Below are 18,520 nucleotides of genomic sequence, written 5' to 3'. Positions count from 1 at the left end.
ACCTCAATAAACATATTAAACCCTAACTGTCTTTCTAAATTACCTGACATTTACTCCATGGGACGTACCTGGAACTATATGAAACAGGATTTGGAACATAGCACTAAACATCCACACTGTTTCGTACTCTTATGGAATTTAATCATCCGTGAGTGCCTTCATCTGAGTAAAACATACCCTAAGAAACATGCTGAAGTTTTTCGTCGCGCAATCGAGGCCAATATTAAGGCTAAAAGCTGGGGTGCACGGTAAATGTGTGTTGTCTCGTGAAGGTTAGTTTTAACTTACATATTTTATTTATTTTCATTTAGTTTCATTCACAGTATGGCTCTGCAGCTAAAAGGTAAGTCAGGCACTACATTACAATCATCCGTGGTCTGATTTTCGGTCTGACGTGACACTTTCTGTCGGTCCTTTCACCTCTATCAATGGTTCGTTAACAAGAAAAGTGGCATGCCATTGTTCGAAAGCACAATATAAGTAAGTGAACGTCGAAAACTGAAAGTTTACAGCAGGTCAATGAAACTTATATAATTAGAAAGGTACTTTGACATAGATGTGCACAAAAGAAACGATGTGTTGAAATTGCTGTTAAATCCCGGATTATAGGCCGGCCTCGGTGACAGAGCGGTTCTAGGCGCTTCAGACCGGAACCACGCGGCTGCTACGGTTGCACTTTCGAATCCTGCGAATCCTGCCTTGGGCATGGATGTGTGTGTTGTCCTTAGGTTAGTTAGGCTTAAGTGGTTCTAAGTTTAGGGGACTGATGACCTCAGTTGTTAAGTCCCATAGTGCGTAGAACCATTTGAACCATTTCAACCGGATTATAGTGGAGCGGGTCTCGGCGCTGTGTGTAGGGTAGCTGCTGCAGCGCTGCTTCGCTCCCTGGTACAGTGGGACAGGGAGCGGTGCGGCAGCAGTCAAGCTCGATCGGTTTAGTGAAAGGCAAATGAGCAACTCGGCCAATCTGTAGTCTTTCTCAAACGATTTTAAACAAACTTCTCTGTGGAAAAGTTTCATTCTCGGGTATCTCTCAGCCTTCATCGTCAGCTTCACGATGAACTGCATATCATTTCCTTAATGGTCATAGTTATTTTAATCAAGTAATATTCTACGAGAATTTCGGAATGTTTCCACTGAAAAACAGGGGAGACATGAATTTGCGTTTGGTAGATGTTAGGTCTGGAATGTAGGTATCATACTGAATTCTTTAAAATTACATTGATATTGCTTTCTGTCACTAACCTCGAGAAAACTGATCGTGTATAAAGTGCTTCGTCTCCAACTCGCGCGCCAGCGCAGAAGCCAGAATCATGAGTAAATTTTCATGTCTTATAAACGATTTGAGAGATGGAAAAACGATTTTGGTAAATGATTGTACACAAAAAGGAGAATATTTTGCCATATGATTACTAGTCTTAAGTTCCATGTATAACCGATATTCAAGCAACTACAGATTTTTCCAAAAAAAAATAAATAATAACGTCATTTTTAAGAGCCGCCGGCCGGGGTGGCCGAGCGGCTCTAGGCGCTACAGTCTGGAACCGCGCAACCGCTGCGGTCGCAGGTTCGAATCCTGCCTCGGGCATGGATGTGTGTGATGTCTTAGGTTAGTTAGGTTTAAGTAGTTCCAAGTTCTAGGGGACTGATGACCTCAGAAGTTAAGTCCCATAGTGCTCAGAGCCATTTAAGAGCCATCGACATCTCATGAAATGGAAATTGTTACAGGTTTGTAGAAACCAGAAGAAATTTTCGAGACGTTGCTCTGACATTTACAATAGGATTCACAACAGTTGTAAGTATTGGGCAATCAACAACAACAAAAATTGTGGCATTGCCTCCAGCGACTCCACTTGCGATTGTCTTTTTTATGTACTGTAAATTATTTATATCACATTCAAAAATTTTCCAGCGCAGTCGGTGATATTGACCGAAAACACCTTCGCCTAAAATGCACAGAAAATTCCTGGTACAAAGTTTTATAGTTACAAAAACTTTCATTTCATCATACTACTAGCAGTTGGAGATCATTAGGGAAAATTCGTTTCCATATATTGGGGATTTTCGAAGGAAAGGGAAGTTGGTAGGTTTTATTCTTCTATCGTATTTCACTCGATGCTAGAAAAGGTGCTTCACACTCCACCAGAGTCTCCACTACTAAAAACATCAGTTGGATTGCCTTTTGTATTCATTGGGGATTAGGCATAACCAATGTTGAGGCATCTTGTTAAATATTACAGCCAATGTCTTTTAGAGTCATGGAGTGAATAATTCCTCAAACACTTTTCCAGACCACGACAGTTAATAGAATGTGCTTTTGGAATAATGAGCACTAAGTGGAGCATATTTTGATAGCCAACAGAAACTTCACTGGAATTTGCTGCCGTTATTATGAAATGTTTATATTCTTCACTATACTTTCATTGGCCAGCAAGGATCCCTCAGGGGCAATGAGCACGTACGGCAGACATCGAGCGTTCTATGAAAGGCGTTTATCAGACAGAACAGTTCAAATTAATACCTCCTCATAAATCGTAAGAATTCTTCCGTCCAAACCGATTTGATACTTAATAAGTTTAACCTCTGTATTGTGCCACTTACATATAACGTTACACACCAAATAATTTCATGAAAGTCTTCCTAAAATTAAAACTTTCATTTGATGTTCACGTATACATCAACTTTTCATAAAAAAATGTGTCTCGGTTTTGTCAGTCTGCGTTTTATACCACAGTTACTTCTGCGACCTTATTTTGCTCCCCAAATAGCAAAACTGGTCTAGGCTCTTCTTATCTCTCTCATAAATTGATCACAACCACCACACTTAACTTTACACTTCAGTGCAGTTGTTTCCCGTCTTTCGATGTTCATCTTACTAAAATTGTTTTGCTATCACTAAGTCAATTACGTATTCGGTAAGCGATCAAAATTTTTAAAGTTCTGTTTTGTCTTAAATGTGATAACAAACTATGCAGAAGAAATATGCTAACGTTGATCAAATTTCATGAAATATTCGTCAATATGCTGATAGCAGCATGCATAACAATGACAAGTTAATCAAAGACAAATTTTCTGCTTCGTGGAAAATCTCATTGTAGGAAACTGGGAAGATTTTCATTGGCATCATGACACTGTAAAAATTCATAACTGATTTACATATCATCATGTGAGTTGTGTTCTGTCATCTGAAGAACAAAGTGTTCGTTGCTGATAATCTGGAGGGATAATAATTAGTTTAAAAATCTATCACTTACTCTTTGCTGTTATGAAACTAATTCTATCATATAACCATGAAACTAGAAAAATGAGCTCGACTGAAATTTATTTTAAATGTTTCTTTAAGGCTCTGAAAAATTGTTGTATTTTCCAAATTTCTTCCTCAGTTTATACATTGTATAACATGGGTGTTGGCTCTGTCTTATTTCCCACTCTACTACTTTCTGTCACGCCCTTCGACTGTTACAACTGTTTTTTGGTTACTGTACAGGCTGAAAATAACTTTTTACTTTTTTATTTTATTATTTCTGCCTTCAGAAGTCTACAAACGCTGTTAGTGCGTCTTCCTTTAGTCTACCTTCTAAAACACAGTGAAAAAAGGGAACATTAGGACCACCTGATCAATAGGGCATACAAAATACAACACTGATTCTGCATGGCACAAATTAGAAATGTCCTTGGAAGGTTCCTGGAGGAATGCGGCGCCAGGTGTCTATGGTCAGGGCACGCAGTTCCGATGAGTAACCGGCTGATTTCTCGCGGGTGCAGAGCTGGCGCTGAGTAACTTCCCAAATGTGTTCCATTGGGCACCGACCCGGTGAACCAGCTTACCTGTACTTCGTCGTCATGTTCCCGCTTCATGCTTCCCAGACAACTGTAGATCGATTCTGGCCTTGTGAGTGGACAGTTATCGTACTGGAAAATGGCGTGGCCGCTGATCTCAATGCATATCTGTTTTATATAAAATGCGTGTTTGACCATCAACTGCTTTTAGATTTAGAGCCCAAATATCGACCGGTTTCAGTCACACCATCTACACAGACATGGGTTAAAATAGGTTAAGCCACAACATCATATCAAATTTGTTTCACCAGACGTGGCCCTGAATGTGACATACCCTAATTTCCCTTTAACCTAAAAATTAACTTCCTCAGGTACCTACACTTTAAAGCGGGATAGTATCGCCTGTGGTCGAAATTTGACCAATTGTGTTTATGAAGAAACGAACGTCAAATATCCATATATAATTATTTGTAATTTATTCGTATATATATTCTTAGTTTTAACCTGAACACTACGCAGATTCTTATTTCTTAAATATTGCCTGTTTTGTACTTATATTTCTATTAGGAAGATCAATGCAATTAATTTTTAACTAGGTTATGTGGTGGCAAACTACTTATAGACAGAGAATTTGAAAACTCTACTGGATAGCGATTATTAATTTCGTAATCATTATCACAAATTATTTGATCAGAGCTGTGATAAATTTTTGCTTCACCTGGCATACCACTGAGTAAGCGAAAAAACGACGCCAATAAACAACGTTATGTTAGGTCTCTGTGACACCCCTGCCCCCTTCTCTCTCCCCCAAAGACTTCACTACAACTGATACGTTCGTTTTTCGATCTATCAGCTTCGCTGACCCTAAGGTTGGACAACCTACTCATTGCGAGAGTGCACGCGCGGCTGTTTTGGGATTTTCTTAAGACGTCCGTAAGCTCGGGTGTTCTGCTGCGTCTTGTGACTGCTGCCAGAAGGGACGGTCCAGGCTGAATGCTGGAGTGTGGCATACTGGGCGGACGCCGGGAAACGTGATCTTCACGGGGGCAGCCTGCCTTGAACTGGGGTGAAACGAACTTCTTGGCCCGGTTGAATCAGACGTATTCTTTGGTGTCAAAGAATAGTTAATTTGGCAATGGAGAAAAGTGTTCGTGAAGGGGGGGGGGGGGGGAATAATATTTTACAGGCGTACCAAGAACTGATTACAGTAAGAATGCTGAAATATGTATGGGTAGCAGTAGTAATGCCGACAAGAAAAATCTTGCTCAGGATAGGTTACTATGGAGAGGTGCATCAAACCAGTCTTTGGACTGAAGACTTTAACAGTATAGTACCACAGACATCAACAAGCAGACCAGTACCTCAGGATATAATTTATCACAAAGCAGGTTCCTAAACAGCAAGCACCGTATTAAAACACAAACGCCGGCCGCTGTGGCCGAGCGTTTCTAGGCGCTTCAGTCCGGAACCGCACTGCTGCTACTGTCGCAAGCTCGAATCCTGGCTCGGGCATGGATGTGTGTGATGTCCTTAGGTTAGTTAGGTTTAATTAGTTCTCAGTCTAGGGGACTGATGTCCTCAGATGTTAAGTCCCATAGTGCTTGGAGCCATTGGAACCATTTGAATTGGAACACACAAACAGCAAAGCTACTGGACAGATTTAAGTAGTAATCAACCTAAAACAACAACATATTAAGTCTCGCCGCCGCTTCGATGGAATTTCTTTGCACATGTTTCTGAGTATTGGAAGTCGATGCAATGGCATGAATGCTAGAAGTGCCGGCTGTGCCAGACAACTATGTACCGTTGATACACTCGCATACCCGAGCTGCAGCGTCAGTCGAACACCGGAGACAAAGCTGCATGGTTCATCAATGTCATGCGGACAAAATAACCGTAATCTCACACACCTGTCATATTGCGTGCTCCAACACCAACTGCGTATGACCCTCTCTTCCCACGTATCCACACAAGCACACCTGTTGCATAATCACAGCCATATGTAACACTTCGTTTCACATTTATTGTTCCATTAAGAGTACTCATAGTTTCAGTTCAACGTAACACTACAGGACTCTTCCCATATGTCTTTCTCCGAAATCCTTACGATGCGTCTTACAGCTGATACATGGCACTACACGTTCTATGAACTTGGAGTCATTCTTCCTAAGTGTTGCAGATTTTACGAACGTTTCTCTTATCTATGAGATAAAGAACTTACTTACAGCCCTACGTAAGATTGCTAACAGAATCAGTGTAATGTCAGAAAAACTGCAACAAAAAGTTTGCAGCCACTAGTAGTCATCTTGCTATGACTAAATTCCTTCTTCGCCTCTGCACACGTCACAAAGTAAAATGGTTCATTTTCTACGGCGTTTGACAAATACTGAGGAAGAATAGGATCGAAATTTAAGTCCGGCTTTCCAATTTTAGGTTTTCTGTGATTTTTAGAACTCTTTTGAGGAGAATAGTGAAACTGTAATTTAGGTAAGTGCATTCCCTCTTTCCATCTCCACTCCTGTCCACTCCTAGCTCGTCTTCCATCTCTCCTATCACTGTTGCTGGAGGAACGTTGAGTTTTCTTCATTACCGTTTTTAAAATATTAGAGAAACTTTAAACTTACACTGAAAAAGTAACCTGTACTACATGTTTTTCTTCTGGCCTGTAAAATGGTAATTACATCTCGTCCATTCAGTCCATACTGAATTATTATAGGTTATATACCTGCGTCAGTACAACCGGAAATCCTCCAGTATTTAATCGCCGTGACTGGATAACTGGCTGCCTCCAGTAGCTACAACACAACTATCGCCACCTAAACTTTTCCTTTCAAATATTTAGCCACCCAGATGATTGAAGTAAGTAACGACGAAAACATAATTACTGATATAACCTTTCTTGTCACAGAGCTGCCTAATCACTGGACGTAGTTGTGCAGTTGCTTTATGATCTGCCAGGTTGTTAAGCAAGTCGTGAATCGTATTACTGTCTTAATTAGTTGCCTGTTAATTGGGGGATTAATCAAGGACATGATCCGCCACTAATGATCAATATAGCGGTGTAGCTCAAGCTTGTGCCAGCGTTGGTTTCGTGTCTAGACACCGGAGATTGTGGATTGAAGATAGGCAACAAAAACAACATTTTAGTCAAACTGAATTTTGAACATCCTTTCTCAGTGGCTACGACTTCATCTTGTAGCGAATAGGCCACACAAACCTGAAGTAAAACATAACTGAAGAACAGCTTTAGGCAAATTTAACCTTATATGCTTCGACGTTTTGTCACACAACAGATAGTTCTTTTCCTGGGGCATTAATGACTCATTTTCCTATCAGTATAGCCAAACTCTTTACTGGTGAATACCTCTTAATAACAAATGTGTGATGTCATCCAGAAAAGATCAATTATTTTTTTGGTAAGGAGTGCAAACTATAACCATGAAAGTTTTCTTTTTGTAAACACGTGTTGTTTGACAATCTCAAATGAATACAATTGTTTGTAACCATCCAAACAATATTGGAATTAAGGATTTAATAGTCCAGATTTGATGATGATAATTTAAAATTTAAAATCATGACCTTGGGTAGCCCTGCAAGTCACTCGGGTAGTTCTGACTCAAAATAAATCCAACAAAGCACAGTATGAACTCAGGTATTACTGGAAGAGACAGAAAAACATCTCATTCGACAACTGTTTCAGAATAATACATCAAGCATGAATAAACATTTGGTTAACGCATCAGTTAGCACATGTAAACGCCACGCTATCTATTTGTGAGTGTTTAAATGGCCTTCCTCCGATTTACATAAAGGTTAAATTTTAAATTGTTTTCGTTGTCCCTTATATCCTGTTGTCAACTGATTTGTATACAAATATTAACTGATGCGTTAACCATATGTTTATTCACGTGTAATGTGTTAATCTGAGACCATTCTACCTAATTCAGTGTTTGGCTAGTTGTTCCGAACCTCAGTGTCTTTTAGAGAGACAACTAACAAAGAATGTATAAGAAAAATTTAAACAACAATTCTCATGGGCTAACTGAAGTTATATAACTCCCAAATACCAAATGAGTGACAAAATATTATATTACAACCAACACAAATAATGTTCGCAAATTATGGACACGTCTCAAATCAGATAGACAGGGACTATACAACCCACCTTGAATGACTGTGAAACAAACAGTTTTAGCAATGTAAGCTAGCCAAGCCGAAACCGGTAAACTTTTTATATAAAATAGTTGTTAACTCGAACCTGAAACAATGTAACGCACATTGTTGAAAGAACCCTAAGGCAAAGTAGATAGTTGCGAATGATTGTTTGGACAGTGCATACAATAATATGTGCACCAATTAATACCAACAAGCGCCGTAAAGTACGGCTAGCGCACCCTACCCGTAAATTCTGCCAACACAGTAATAGCAGACAATGTTCCAAGTTCGTCTTCCAACAGATCTGAGCGAAGAACTTCTAGGGCATGTGAGCTTGTAGAATGGAGACACACAGCCGCTCTAAATCATGTTCAGTTCCGGCAAATGCTCATAGCGTCCACATGCCCAATTACCGACAACACTTGTCCTTGGATGGCCATCCTACCGTGAACGGTGGTAAGTGATTGAGAACGGGCTCGTGCGGAACTCATTTAAGTCTGAGTGCTGGGGAGTGCTCGTGCCATCATGTGGATCTCGGACGAGGCAGATGCTTAGCTTCACTAGCAAAGAGATTATGCCACACATTCGAGTTCATATCGAAGCACAACCACGCGTGTCAGAATCCGATGAAGAAATGTGGAACTGCAATCCAGGTGTATAATAAATACGCTGTCGAACTTTTGTTTATGTTGAGGTCGAGTAACAGAAGAGTCGGTAGAGAAGAGGTAGGGGATTCAGAAATAGAATCATAATTTAAAAGAGCTTCAAATGACTTAAGAGCAAACGAGGCAGAAGTAGTAGTGGCAACAAAACGATTATTCACGTTGGTGTCTAGAGTGTATGAATGCGGCGATATACCATCAGACTTTCGCAAAAACATCATCCACACAATTCCAAATATAGAAAGACACGATAAGCGCGAGAATTAGCGCACAACCACCTTCACAGCTCATGAATCCAAGTTCCTAACAAGAATAATATATAGACGAATGGAAAAGAAAATGATGATCAGTTTGGAAAAGTAAGGACACCAGAGAGAAATTTCTCATGTTGAGGATGACGATGGAAGCAAGGGTGGACAAAAAGGAAGGAGGCATGTAGAAAGACTCAAATGGTGCAATTTGTTAGATATTCTGTGAAAAATAGGTTTAAGGTATATGGGAAAACGGGTATTACACAACATATACAAGAACCAAGAGGGAACAATAAGAATGGAAGACCAAGAACGAAGAAGCAATGACGGATATAAAAGGAAGGTTAAAGAGTGGGATTCAAATTCAGGGTGAAAGGACTTCAGTCGAAAGAGTCGTTGATGACATTGTTCTCCTGAGGAAAAGTGAATTACAGGGTGTGTAGGCTGGAATGAACAGTCTAATGAGTACAGGATACGTAATGAGTGTAAACTGAAGAAAGACGAAAGTAGTGAGTAGTAGTACAAGTGAGAACGGCGAGAAGTTTAACATCAGGATTGGTGATCACGAAGTAGATGAAGTTAAAGAATTTTTCTGTCTGGGCAGCAAAAAAAGCAATAACGGGCGGAGCAAAGAGGACGTCAAAAGCAGACTACCACTGGCAGAAAGGGCATACCTATCCAAGAAAAGTCTACTAGTATCAAAAATAGGCCTTAATTTGTGGAAATAATTTCTGAGAATGTACGTTTGGAATACGACATTGTATAGTAGTGAAACATGGACTGTGGGAGAATTGCAACAAAAGAGAATCGAAGCAATGGAGATGTCATGCTGCAGAAGAACGTTCATAGCTTTGTGGAGTGATAAGGAATGAGGAGATTATCCGCAGAATCGACGAGGAAAGGAATGTATGGAAAACTGTGACAAGAAGAAGGGACAAGATGATAGCATATCTGTTAAGACATCGGAAAATAACTTCCATGGAACCAGAGGAAGCTGTAGATGGTAAAAATTGTAGCGGAAGGCGAGACTGAAGTACTTGCAGCAAATAATTGAAAACGTAGGATGCAAATACTACAATGAAATGAAAAGATTAGTACAGGAGCGTCATTCGTGGTGGGCTGCATCACATGATTCAGAAGCACGTCTAGTGATTAAGAGCGGGACTTACCCTTAATATTGCATTCATCGGGTTTACTGCCAGAGGACATTCGTAAGAGCGGAGCAGAGAAGCCTTGAAACTGTGAACTTAGCATGGGCGTCCTCAAGAAGGCAGTTGAAAGGAGGGTGGTGAGTGCCGGTGAGAAGGGATCGCTTCCCCCCCCCCCTTACACTTCCTCCACACCATGTAATCTCGATGACAAACTGTTGTGTTGGCAGAAGAGCCAACAACGTATTACTAGTGGAGGCCGAAATCCACGCGTTTTAACTCACGCAGGCTGGCGTGAGGAGGGAAGGACTATACTGACGTGAGGTCTGGAACATGACAAGGAATTAGAATTCAGAAAGCGCACGTAATAAGTTTTATACTTAACTTTAATCCATTAATGATGAACGTCGCTCTTGACGGTACATGATTCACAATATTATCTGTTCAGATTATAGTAAATGAATATGGCGCCTTGCTAGGTCGTTGCAAATGATGTAGCTGAAGGCTATGCTAAACTGTCGTCTCTGCAAATAAGAGCGTATGTAGACAGTGAACCATCGCTAGCAAAGTCGGCTGTACAACTGGGGCGAGTGATAGGAAATCTAGACTAGATCTGCCGTGTGGCGGCGCTGGGTCTGCAATCACTGATAATGGCGACACGCGGGTCCGACGGATCTAACGGACCGCGGCCGATTTAAAGGCTACCACCTAGCAAGTGTGATGTCTGGCGGTGACACCACACAAACCTTTTATTCATTACAGAATTCTGACACGCTTTTGGAGATGATCCTCTATAAATTCACTAAACAGCAAGTTAAGGCAGTTCTACAAAGAGGTGGCCACCCATAGTAAGATACACTGTAGTTTTGTTAATCGTTTCATAACTTACGTTGTATTAACTGTCACACTGTTCGGGTGTCATTAGACCGTTCCCTTCGGCATAGCTGCGTTCTTGCACTGTCCTAAACTATTGCGCTGTTCAGCAACGAGAACAAAAACGTCAAAGGAAGAATGATTCACGAAGGAACGTAATTTGTGCTCCATAAACGAGTGCCTTATTTTACCCGTTATCGGTGCTAAAATTTAGCTCTTGAACTATGACACTTATCAAAACTAACCAACTCATTTAAAGAGCTGCATTATGGAACCATCAACAGTTGCTGTAATACGTATTTGCTCATGGACATCCGTTTTCGCCCAAGTGACCGTCTAGGCGTCACCGATAGCATTTCATTACGCTAAATGACGGTTCGTTAGCGTCAGGTACATAATATTGTCATTAGCTACAGCATCCCACACTTCTGTAGCTGACAGTAATTTTGTCCGTAACACCGTTGTTTCAAGCAGTACGAAGAGGCGAGAGCATTTGTAGGGTACGGTAAAATATGCGTTACGTCATCACATAACATGACTAACTCATGCCGCCGCAGGAGAGGTTATAAGTTCTCGTCACCTCTGTTCAGTTCAGTCCACCTACCTCGATCGGCTTGTTGATGTCAGTCCCCTGCTCTGCGATGGTAGGTACTGGTTCAGTCGACAAAGGGAACGTTGAAGAAAAATCTATTCAATACCCACAAGCAAGAGCTTGGAGACATAGTCTGTAAGTTCGCAAAATTTCGGGCATTCGGGATTCTACAGTCCTTCCTTGAAAATGCTTTACAATCAAACTAAATGTTCTATTATCCCCAAAACGTGTTGCTAATAGCTCTTAAGTCCGTATTTACTGCCAAACTATTAGTGTTGCAAGTGAATGACTGTTTTTCTACAATTTCTCCACACGAAAGCATCCAGAAATTCATTAGTATGATCCGAATGATTTTTCACGTTCTGTATTGACATTGACACACAGGTAATCGCGAGTTGATACATCGAGTCGTTCAGTGGGATTTCTAGAAAGAAGTGCTCGCCAAAGTGTTACGAAGTTTTCATAAAACGTCCTACGTGGCGTTTAAGTACGACCAGAAAGTTCACACGCAAATAAAGTCCAAATAAAATCAGTTAAAAGTCCAGACTTTCTCTAAAATTTTCAATGCTGTAGTCACTTTATAATTGCGATACAAGAAACGACAAAATGCAAGATTTCCTTCATTTTGACATAGATTTGTGTAAGGCAGTTTGACATTGATCTGCAGCGTAAAACATTTCCCAAGTGACTCCTAGAGGCACAAAATTGTATCGCAAAGCACTACACAAAAAGCGTGGAAGGTGCTTAATTCCTATTGGATTGTGATTTAGGCCGCCAGTCTGAAAAGCTCCAGCACTCTAATATCCGCGGTGATTCCTAAGTCATTTAATAGTGCTAGAGAGAGAAATTTACAAAATAAATTCTATATTCACATAAGCAAAATTTATTTAAATAAAACAAAATACGAATTATTCTCAGAAACGTACTAGTTATTGATTTAACATTCCTTCTGACAACTTTAATGCAAAATCGTGCACACTAGGACATATATCACATGACTGATAATTGCACTAGAGCTTTTCCACACATAAATTTTATATGGTTATCAATACAGTAAAACATTCACACTTTACGTATATTTATCCTTCACCATTTCCACATCCCACACTCACAAAATCATAATTAAATGCGATATTTTGAAATTATTCCTATTACCTTAGCTAACTATTGTAACGAAAGTAGTGAAAAGTCTAGGAAAACAATTTCAACTAATTGAATCCTTTTAGTTACAGTTTCAACTGTTATTATAAATGAGTGCCTTACAATTTTCTTAACACCATAAAAGTTATAACGGATTATAGGTAAAAGTTTGCACCAAAAAAATACTGAAGATAATGAGTTGAGCTTTTCACGGTGCATTTGTATTATAAGCAGAAGTCAGTAAATGAAATGAAAAACATCGAATTAATTTTTATGCGATTTCTTTATATTCGTAGGAAGTGTGCATAACAGTCTGAACCCGCGCAGGAACAAGTATCAGGCCCCAACGGCTAGCGACAGCTGTGCTAATGTGAGCATAAAAATAAAGACAAATAAAAAAAAATACTGCTCTCCGAGCGAACAGCAAGACACGCTTAAGATTGACTGCTTCACTGTAAAGTGTAACGACTCAGAATAATTTGCTACTTTGCAAGGTAGAGGAAGAACGGGCGACGTGGATGAGGCTGGAATATCTGTTCTTTTAAACGCGCAGAAGTTTTACTAATGAATTCGAGCTCGAAACTACATTGACGAGAACATTTGATACGATCAGGGTGCTGTAACGTATGTTTATTGCGTATATTGTGCCGTACGAGTAAAATTCATGTAAAAAGGTCCACTCATCAGGATTTTTAGTGCGTCTGGAATAGGCGGGAAAGCTTCGTGCGCCAGAAGGCTGAATTCAAAACCACAAGCGAACAAGCGGAGAGCAAAGTATGAAATATGGTGGTGTGTGGAAAGGCATTAAAAATATTTGCTTTTTCCTGCGAATATCTGCGGCGCATTTGCTTAATCCGACGCGTCGTGCGTACAGCAACGGGACACTTATTTTCACGCCAGAGCGATGGTGACGCGTGGGGAGGCAAGTACGATCCTCGAATGAAAACATTACGGGCCTATTCAGTCGATGCGTGGCGCCGCGGCTGAATTCCGTTGACGTCAACGCGTAAACTTTGAGAGCAGGGAGGTTTTCCCCATCTCCTGGTGGAACCAGATACCGCTCAGCGACGAAAAGGCAGGCAGGCCGGCCGCCGAGCGGAGACCATTGTCTCCATTCACGCATTGTTGCGGCGGCGTTCTTCTCGAAAACATGCGTCAAACAACGGCGCTGGGAGCAGCGACACCTCAGAAAAACCGCCGCTGAATTTCCCGTTAACACGTCTCTCCCCTCTGTTCCAGCGCTCTGCGTTACCAACTTCAAAGTGTGAATTCCCCTCGACAGTAATGGCGCTTATGACGCCGAAAGTGCCCAATGAAAATGTGCGCATAGTTTTTATGAGCCGCAACGCAGCCGAACTCTCAAACAGAATATTCGGCCACTGGATGTATGTCAAGTTATTTTTATACAGAACGGGTAATCTCCAAAAGAGCAATAAACGTGCTGCGATGAGGAGCAAGAGAACGCACATTCACAATGAACTCAAACAGCCTGTATGAAAGTACGGTAGCAGATCTAGGTCAAAATCAAACATGATGTAAGGGGAAAGAACCACGAAAGAAAAACCATATACGAATACGGTATGAGTATTCTACATTCCATGTGACTACGGAGATTAGCACATCTGCATTTACAAATTTTACAGTGGTACTGGTTAACCAACTTTAATCAGTTTATTTTTGACCTTTTTGTTTTTTCTTTGCTTGTATTAATAGAATGGCTTCAATTCCGTTGTACCTAGTTTTAAATTAATAACAATTAGTCTGCCAGTTTTACAAACTAATACAACAGTGCTGCCTAGTTCTTAGGCACAATGACTCCTTTGTAGGAACATGATGAAAGACCCCCAGAATATGCTCAAGTTAATATTTATTAAAGAAAAAACACAAAAAATGGAACACAGATCAAACATAAGAGTTGACAAAGATGTTAATTGTCAATGCACAGTAAGGCGCAGTTAAACGAAGAAACATTTGTTCAATTATTTGCACAGTTTTTTGTTTTCACGTACTCTCTCTCGTTTGTAGAAGGACGATGAAGATGTGCAATTTTAAATATGAACTATTACGAGTTCAATGTATCATATGTGTGCACGTATAAGAGTACATAATAGCATATTGAACAACAATTTCAAGATTCTTTATTTATTGAAGTGAGTCTCGGAATCCGCTGCCTGCAACTACAACTGAAATGTATGCAAAGTCTGATAGCCAAGAAAAATTCAAATAACCACAGAACATTTCTAATAACGCAATCGTAATATATCCTACAAAAATGTGTTTTCATATGTTCATGTATTAAATAATATTTAGTAATAATAATAATAATACACTCCTGGAAATTGAAATACGAACACCGTGAATTCATTGTCCCAGGAAGGGGAAACTTTATTGACACATTCCTGGGGTCAGATACATCACATGATCACACTGACAGAACCACAGCCACATAGACACAGGCAACAGAGCATGCACAATGTCGGCACTAGTACAGTGTATATCCACCTTTCGCAGCAATGCAGGCTGCTATTCTCCCATGGAGACGATCGTAGAGATGCTGGATGTAGTCCTGTGGAACGGCTTGCCAAGCCATTTCCACCTGGCGCCTCAGTTGGACCAGCGTTCGTGCTGGACGTGCAGACCGCGTGAGACGACGCTTCATCCAGTCCCAAACATGCTCAATGGGGGACAGATCCGGAGATCTTGCTGGCCAGGGTAGTTGACTTACACCTTCTAGAGCACGTTGGGTGGCACGGGATACATGCGGACGTGGATTGTCCTGTTGGAACAGCAAGTTCCCTTGCCGGTCTAGGAATGGTAGAACGATGGGTTCGATGACGGTTTGGATGTACCGTGCACTATTCAGTGTCCCCTCGACGATCACCAGTGGTGTACGGCCAGTGTAGGAGATCGCTCCCCACACCATGATGCCGGGTGTTGGCCCTGTGTGCCTCGGTCGTATGCAGTCCTGATTGTGGCGCTCACCTGCACGGCGCCAAACACGCATACGACCATCATTGGCACCAAGGCAGAAGCGGCTCTCATCGCTGAAGACGACACGTCTCCATTCGTCCCTCCATTCACGCCTGTCGCGACACCACTGGAGGCGGGCTGCACGATGTTGGGGCGTGAGCGGAAGACGGCCTAACGGTGTGCGGGACCGTAGCCCAGCTTCATGGAGACGGTTGCGAATGGTCCTCGCCGATACCCCAGGAGCAACAGTGTAGCTAATTTGCTGGGAAGTGGCGGTGCGGTCCCCTATGGCACTGCGTAGGATCCTACGGTCTTGGCGTGCATCCGTGCGTCGCTGCGGTCCGGTCCCAGGTCGACGGGCACGTGCACCTTCCGCCGACCACTGGCGACAACATCGATGTACTGTGGAGACCTCACGCCCCACGTGTTGAGCAATTCGGCGGTACGTCCACCCGGCCTCCCGCATGCCCACTATACGCCCTCGCTCAAAGTCCGTCAACTGCACATACGGTTCACGTCCACGCTGTCGCGGCATGCTACCAGTGTTAAAGACTGCGATGGAGCTCCGTATGGCACGGCAAACTGGCTGACACTGACGGCGGCGGTGCACAAATGCTGCGCAGCTAGCGCCATTCGACGGCCAACACCGCGGTTCCTGGTGTGTCCGCTGTGCCGTGCGTGTGATCATTGCTTGTACAGCCCTCTCGCAGTGTCCGGAGCAAGTATGGTGGGTCTGACACACCGGTGTCAATGTGTTCTTTTTTCCATTTCCAGGAGTGTATTTTATTATTCATTTTTTTTTATTATTACAACACAACTGTCGACCTGTGTGCCTGGACTTCAAGGCACCGGTTTTAGGTAGTGTTTGTTAACTATCGCTTTAGTAAGAAATATCTATGTCATTATTATGAGTCATAAAAACTAATCGTCATAAAAACTGATTTTCTGTTTGCATGAATCACGACGGGGAGAAAGTATTGCAAAAAGGCAAAAGTTGAGGAGAAATTTAGGAAAGGAATAAGAATTGGATGCAGGTTACGTGAAAATTTTCAGTAGTAAGCTGTTTTGTTCGGCGCAGCAAAGCTAGGACGGCTACGAAAGTTGATTGCATGGTTAAGCTTGGTAGCGCCTCTTTTGAAGTGAGTAGAAACCTTTTCCTCGTTATTCCCTTCCTTGAATTTTATTTGCGAAAAATTTACAGAAATTTTTCAGTGTAATACACATTGTCCGTAAAACATGAAGAATTTTGACACAACATATTGCACGTGATGACTGACGTAAAACATGCTTTGACATCAGGTATATTACAACTGCAAGTATAATAATTAGCATATGAAATTTTAAAAGTCTTGTGAAATTTCTATTTTTTGCATATTCATACAACATGTCAGAAAAATATCTGTCCATTGTTGATAGCGATAGCGAAACGCAATCAGCCAAGATGGCGTGGAATTGCGTGATCGAACAATTAAAGTTCATACACCATGCATGCCTATTGCAGAAGGTTTAAGTAGATCAGAGATGAGTGTCGCAAGAGTGACAAATGATAGCGACGCTCCACAGCAGAACAGCCTTGACGACACAATATTTACAATTGACGAGACAATGTCACGCATCTCCCAGAGCGACATGCCGCTCATGAATGAAACACTGGAGAGCGATTTCAATATGAATTTTGAAAAAATGTTACAAACACCACTTGGTCACAACACAAACTTTAATTGGGGAAGTACTGCTGACAGCAACCACAGTAGTACAACTGGAGCACTGCTATGGCAGTTACTGTCCAACATAAATGCGAAATTAATGATATGAAACACAATATGAACACCAATTTCAGCAATTTGACACAAGATATGAACATGGTAACACAGCAACAAAACATTGGTACATAAGATCTAAATGCAATGAAGCAAGAGCAAAAACAAGTATTCCAGGATTTGCAAGACACGGTCTCACAGAAATTCGATGACTTAGATAAAAAATTTTGCACTGAAATCGACGAAAAATTGAATGTTATGAAAACACAGGTAAAGCGTGAAGTACTTTCTGAACTTAACTGTAACATTACGGAGTTAAAACAAAAGGTAGACTCTTTTAATGACCATCACGACCTAGTAGAGCAACAGATAATGAAAATCACAGACGCAAACACAAACATTGACGGAAAAAAAGTCAACCACTCTCGTTAAGAAACTAAATAAAAACTATGAAAGTTTACCTCTAGCAGTAGGAGAGCTTACTTTAGAGGTAGCAACATCAGAAGTTGACTCAGCATGTGCTAAGAAGGAAAGAGACAGGATCAATGAAAATAAGAGTGATATCATTAGTCAAGCTGAAGCAATAACGCTAGATAAGGGTAATACCATTGCAGAGTGGTAACCGATTTTACGTTGTACACAGATGTAGTAGAAAAGGCTATTCAGAAAAAAGAAATGAAATCGTGAACAAGGCAAACAATAACCTACAAGCCGCGCAAGATAGGATCAGCAATCTTTTACAAGAAAATATCACCGAATCTCGAAATATGCATGTAAATAATACACAGGCTACAGTGAACAAACCACAACCTACTGGTATTTGTCACGATCCCCACAGCAGGTACCAGTGATAGTTGTAGATTGCAAAACGTAAACATACCCACAACTCCAAATCCTGAACAATCACCAGCCGGAACTACAATAACAACATAAATAAGACCGAAAATGCTACTATTTTTGCAGATGAAAGTTTGCTGAGACATCGACAGTTTCGCTATCGAAGGTAAAAGAATGAATCCCGTAGTATTTATCAGTGTTTTTCGTCAGCTGTTTCCACGCAACTGGACGGAAGCACAGAAAATCGGATTTCTCGTGGGATATAAGCAAGGTAACGTGCTCTTATGACAATTGAAGTGGCCGAACTTTGAAGCAGTCATATACAATTTGAACGAGCTTTCCTCGACAAATA

This window comes from Schistocerca americana, chromosome 5, assembly GCF_021461395.2.
Source record: "Schistocerca americana isolate TAMUIC-IGC-003095 chromosome 5, iqSchAmer2.1, whole genome shotgun sequence".
Classification (NCBI taxonomy): Eukaryota; Metazoa; Arthropoda; class Insecta; order Orthoptera; family Acrididae; genus Schistocerca; species Schistocerca americana.
The sequence above is the reverse complement of the archived record's forward strand: the minus strand, read 5'-3'. Positions refer to the sequence as shown.